Source organism: Pollicipes pollicipes, unplaced genomic scaffold, assembly GCF_011947565.3.
Source record: "Pollicipes pollicipes isolate AB1234 unplaced genomic scaffold, Ppol_2.1 Scaffold_6138;HRSCAF=7277_pilon_pilon_pilon, whole genome shotgun sequence".
NCBI lineage: Eukaryota > Metazoa > Arthropoda > Thecostraca > Pollicipedomorpha > Pollicipedidae > Pollicipes > Pollicipes pollicipes.
The window spans coordinates 27,313,362-27,319,675 of NW_023596818.1; positions in this window are offsets into that span (position 1 = coordinate 27,313,362).

A 6,314-nucleotide genomic window follows, 5' to 3' on the forward strand; every position below is an offset into this window, starting at 1 on the left:
CTCGCGTGGGTGTGGCGCTCGAGACCCCATGATTGTTAGTGGTGCAGCATGCTTCGCGTTGGACCTCGCGTGGGTGTGGCGCTCAAGACACCATGGTTGTTAGTGGTGCAGCACGCTTCGCGTTGGACCTCGCGTGGGTGCGGCGCTCAAGACACCATGGTTGTTAGTGGTGCAGCATGCTTCGCGTTGGACCTCGCGTGGGTGCGGCGCTCAAGACACCATGGTTGTTAGTGGTGCAGCACGCTTCGCGTTGGACCTCGCGTGGGTGCGGCGCTCAAGACACCATGGTTGTTAGTGGTGCAGCATGCTTCGCGTTGGACCTCGCGTGGGTGCGGCGCTCAAGACACCATGGTTGTGAGTGGTGCACCACGCTTCACGTTGTGGCTTATCTGGGTGTGAGGCTCCTACCTATCCCTATCAACTGTGCCTTAGCAGCATCCAAACTCAGGTAGCTCTATGCACATGTGACTTGCAACAGGTACGGAAGTCGCATAGCCTGCGAAGTCGAGAAAAACGGTAAAATTGCATCCCTCTTGCAACCTTTATGTAGTTCCCAATGTGGTTACAGAGAAGAGAGGATGGAAATCAACGCTTGCTTCTTCCGCAGTAGGTAATTTGTGTCACCTGGGGTCATTAAATTGCCTGTATAATTTTAGGCTCAAACGGCTTCGTGTTTGTAATCTGGACATGTTAGAATAACATGTGCTCCACTCTATCAAACTCATTTTCATTATCTTAGTAATTTTTAAGATTTGTTTTAGTGGCATCTTTAACTTGAGTAACCTTGCAAATTCGTAATCGTTTGTTAAGTTATACGTTAGGTTTTTTACCATTCCAAGTGAAAAGTGAAAGTGTTAGGCGCTATGTTCTTTAATCCATCAATCAATTTTATACAATTATTTTGAAATTAAGTTTGGAGGTGGCTGTCCTCTATTTTTCTTTTGTGCGTCCTTTTGGGTATTTTCCATTAAAATATAAATCCACGCATGAGGAAATTTGCTTTTCGAGGAAAGTATTTCTTCCAGATTCTCGCCATCCTGTTTGTCTACGAGAGTTTTGGTGTGGTTTTAACATCAAAAATCAAGCTGTTTCTTTGCGCTTCTCATAAACAATTTTAAACGCCCACCAGCAGCGCCATCTATTGAGTAGAAAAGAGACTTAAAGCCAAGTACGGTTTTCCGGCTGCTGAAGCCTGCAGATCGGTATCACACGCACCTTACCAGCACACTAGCCAGATAGCTTCGCGAAAAAAATGGGCTGGAAGTGGTTCACAGAATCGGCTTGATCTGCCCCTCTAAGAAATGCTTTGTTATGCCAGGCTAAGTGACTTTTGACCAGACCTACTGCTCATTTCGCTGGGGCGTATCCTAAGTCCTTCTTCCCGACCCCAGCGCATCCAAGGGAGGGTGGATGCTGTCCGCTCCCCTCCACCAGCCGTCCCAGCTGCCCGAACGTCCGTGACGCGCTGCACGAGACCACCCTTCCCCCTGTCAAATCATAGTGACGATCCGTGACAGCTCGCTCCCCCCATTACTCATCCCTCCCTCCAGAGGAAAGCACGGGGTGGGGGATTGGGGTTAATGGGTCTGCACCCTCTCTTTTTTACGCTCGAGCTATTATTTATGAATGCCCGTAGTGTGTTTGGGAGGCAGCACAAGGCTTGTGCAATCACATTATATCCAGCGCCCGCGTTACCAAGAGTAGGGGTGGTTGGGCACAATTTGTCTCATCATCCTTGGACTCGGATGATGATATGATCCGATCTGAGAGCACAATTTGTCTCCCTGTAGCCGAGTGACGCGGCGGGCTGCCATACAGGAGGGGAAAACTCCGAGTCTCGCGCCCTGAACACTGAAACGCGTCGTTGTGGCGGGATCACGGGGGCATGACGCGTCGCTGTGGTGGGATCACGGGGACATGACGCGTCGTTGTGGAGGGATCACGGGGACACGACGCGTCGTTGTGGTGGGATCACGGGGACATGACGCGTCGCTGTGGTGGGATCACGGGGACATGACGCATCGTTGTGGTGGGATCACGGGGACATATCCCGTCGTTTTGGCGGGATCACGGGGACATGACGTGGCTGATAATGTTTGTGTCCTATGTGGATGATCCAAATATTGGGATTTGTCTCTTCGTACAAATACGGACACAAGCGGTCAAAGACCATGCATTTTGTGCAGGTTATCAATGACAGCAGGCTGAATGGTCGGAAGAGAGTAGATCGACAGCACACCACACGGATGATTACACCAGTCGGTGCAAGGAGCTCGCGCAAGGTGACGGTGTTCACGGGGACATGACGCATCCATTGCCTGGTTCCCTTAGCTCGTGCGTGAGTGCGTGGAGAGACCGATCCCCGACGAGATAGTGACGCTGCACCAGGGGAGGACTGTGGGCACGCGTCACGCGGATAGCCACCCGATTTGGGCGGTCGCCGTCCGCTCTCCCGGTGTCGCGCGCCGGGGTCAGGCCGTCGCGCGCCTCCCCCGACGTCATTGGCCTCCTCCGTCACACGCTGCCCGCGGCCAGGACCAGGCCGGCACACCAGCGGCTCCGATTTCGTCCCCGGTGACAGGCGGGCGGGTCCGATGTCTGCCGGCACTGCTTCCGATGCATGAGCCGCGGCAGCCGGGCCCCGACCCTGCCGCCGGGGCTGATGGACTTGCCGACAGCGGGCCTGAACGCACGCCGCCCTGGCCGCCGACCGACAGAGCCGGTCCCAGCAGGCGCCGCTCCCATACGGAAGTGGCTGCATTGGTCCCCGTTGGCTGGTCTGCGATACGGAAACAGGTGAATTCGTCCCCGTTGACTGAGCTGTGATGAGGAGCTGGCTGCATCGGCTCCCCCGTTGACTGACTTGCAGTACGGAAATGACTGGACTGGTCTGTTGACTGACCTGCGGCACGGGAGTGGCTGGACTGGTTTGTTGACTGACTTGCAGTACGGAAGTCGCTGGGCTGGGCTGCTGACTGACCTGCAGTATGGAAGTGGCTGGACTGGACTGTTGACTAATCTGCAGTACGGAAGCGGCTGGACTGGTCTTTTGACTGACCTGCAGTGCGGAAGTGGCTGGACTGGTCTCCGTTGGCTGCGCTACGGTGCGGAAATGGCTATATCAGTCCGATGTTGACTATGCTTGGATGCAGTAGATGTAAAATCGGACCCTGTTGGCTGGGAAAAGGCACAGAAGTGGTAGGGATGGTTTCTATGGCAAGGACATGGGGGTCGGGACCGGGCCTGACTCAGTCAATACAGCATCAATTTTTCGTTGATTCGCTTGCTCCTTTCTTGTTTTGCCTCGTCCGTTTTTCTGGTCTCAGCCAGCTGAAGTGAAAAATGGCGAAGCTCGATTCAAACAATGAAATTAAGCCAGAAAAACGAATGTAGGTCGGATGTCGTTTTTGAACATGAAAATGAATGTGAAGAAAACACAAAATGAAACGCAATGAAAATGAATGCAAAGAATAGTAATCAGCTTTTACACATAGCATAGAAAAAGAGCCAAAAAGGAAAAGCACACGCTTCGCCTTGCGGCTTCTTCAGGACCCAGGACTTTGTCCGGACAATACTTCGCGAGTAGTTTTTGCCTATTTGTATGATATGGCCAAAGGCATATTTCTACACTTCACTTCAAAGAAAAATGAAGTGATTTAGTAAATCGCTCGTCTCTCGGACCGACTGCGGTACTCGCCTGGTCAGGTGTTACGTTAGCCGTGCTGATACTGGCCGTTACGTGCTGATGGTTACGTTACGTTAAGTTAGCCGTGCTGATGCTACCCGTTACGTGCTGACGGCTACGTTACGTTACGTTAGCCGGGCTGACGCTACGTTAGCCGTTACGTGCTGATGCGATAGGACGCTCCGACTTATGAGCCTATCAGTTCTCCAGTCGCCGTAAAGGATCGAGCCGATACGTCCGGCGATACTTTTTTATCATTGGTCAGCCGGACGTGACGTCACACGCCGTCTACGCTCGGCTACGTCTTCGCATCCGGCGGAAGTGACGCTGCCGGCGGAAAGAAGAGGAAAGGATCGACTCCGATACAGAGGCGACGAGATGGGCTCACGCTTATTAGGCTGAACGCGGCTGAAAAAAACTCCGAGTGTAGATGCACAAATGACAATACGCCGCAGTATCTAGAGAAATTTACCGCCCGTACACGATTTTTCTGCCGACCTTCCCTGCTAGGCGAAGGCTCCCGGCGGGAGCTGCCCACTCAGCTTCTTTGTTGATCTGTTGGTGTTTGTGTTAGTCGGCTCCGCTCAGCAACGCATAGGGTACATTTTATTTCATTTTGAGAAAGCGAGCTAACCGGGGGAGCAGTGGAAGAAGGATCATCCGTATACCACAGTCCCCGAACGCAGCTGGTGTCTCCTGATCTTCAGAAGCGTTCAGTAACTGCGAGTCTCCTGGTCCTCAGGAGCGTTCAGTAACTTCGCGAAGCAGCTGGTACAGGTGATTATTAGAAGTGGGCAGTACTGTGTTCTCTACATTTCCTGATTGCCGTGTGCGCATGTGTGTATTAGACGTTTCAGATGTTCGCGCCCGTCGCATAAAGAACTTCAGCATACTCATCGCGCACGTTGTAGTTCTTCGACAACCTTTGTACAACATGTGTACCCCTACACCTTAAAGAGGAACAAAAAGCGATGAACAAAACATCCGGATTGGAAAAATAACTTGCGCGACGAGGACCGTGCGGCCAGGGCCATAGATCGACGACGGCGACGGCCTTCCCACTGAATCACCGAGTCGTCACAGATGCGGAGGAACCCACACACCTCGACCATGAAGCAGCGCTGCGACATGCCACGCTCTAAATACTCGCTAATCGATCTGCCAAGTGTCCATACGACGCTACACTGGGTGGGTGCACTGGAGACCTGCTGGGCCAGGCAGTTCTGATGAGCTAGAGACGGACATATCAATACGGCACCAATGACGCAAACGCACCTGAAATCACTCCACTACAAATCAGTCCAGTCCCTTTGAAGCCTCATATTTTAGCCAAGTCGCGTCACATTCGGCCGCGGCTCGTCACCGTTGCCGTCGAGCGGCAGGCCGGCTGGACCGCGCGCATCACACCGGCCGTGGCTCGTCGCCGTTGCCAGAGGGCGGCAGGCCGGCTGGACTGGGCGCATCACGCCGGCCGTGCTCGGCGCCGGCGTGGCCGCGTCACGCGCGCCGCCCGCCTGCCGAGGCCGTTCCCCCGGCTCCCACCCCGGCCGCCGGACAATGCGCCGGACGGCGCCGCCAGCGGTCTCGGCCGCGCGGCGGTGACACAACAGCATCACCGCGCCGCCGCGCGGGCCGTAATGGCACGCCACGGCGCCCAGGCGTACCGGCTGCACCCAGCGCCACAGAGGCCGTCGCGTCCTGCCGCCGCCCGACGCCGCGTTCGAGCCTCCGTCGGTCGGGGTGTCGAAACGCAGTGCACAGGGCGCTTCCTGGTGCGCCCGTGCAGCGCAGACGGCTGCACACACGGGTGCACCGGCGCGCTGCCAGCTCATGCCCGGCTGCGCCGTGAGGTTGCGTGTCACACGTGCGGGGTCACAGGCACGAGCGGAGCGGTCCGGGCTCAATGCACTCGCATCGTGTGTGCCTCGCAACCACACACGGACAGGTGGTGAGGCGCCCAATAGCATGCTGCCGACGGAAAATACATTTTGGCGGCATTTGGCACAATTTTATTTCACAAGCGATTGATTGCGTTCTCGGCGCCGAGCGAGGCACGTTTGGCTTTCCTGGACCGGACTATTTGCATCGCATCAAAATAATTATTAGGGCCGTTTCGGGTCTATGCCATCAGAATGACTCCATGATTCCGTGGAACTTGTGACCTGATGAGAAAATGACAGCGCGATCCGACCTGACGCGCGAGGAAATGTTGTGAAACAACTGTGACAAGGAGTTATTGCTGTCGTTGTTAGAGAACTGTGACAACAAGAATCCATTCCAAACTGAGCCCATAAGCATACAATATCGCTGAACTGTACGTAAATGCATCACAAACCTGGAGCAGCACCATACAACGCGCCTCATTTCATATCCCACGTGACGGACAGTACTCGCGGAAAAACCGGAACAGAAAACTGGGGCTTCTCACCGTCAACGTGATGCGTTGGTGACCACGACGCGGCCCTGCAGACGAGGTGAAGCGGGTGGAGAGGGCGTGGCTCGGTGCTGGGGCACATCCTTGAGTCGACGGCCGATTACGACATTAGTGAGAGGACGCACAGTCACGTGACCGAGCGCGGCTATGGTTTTTGCTGCATTAGCCCGAGCAAGGACTCACGCCGGGTGATGC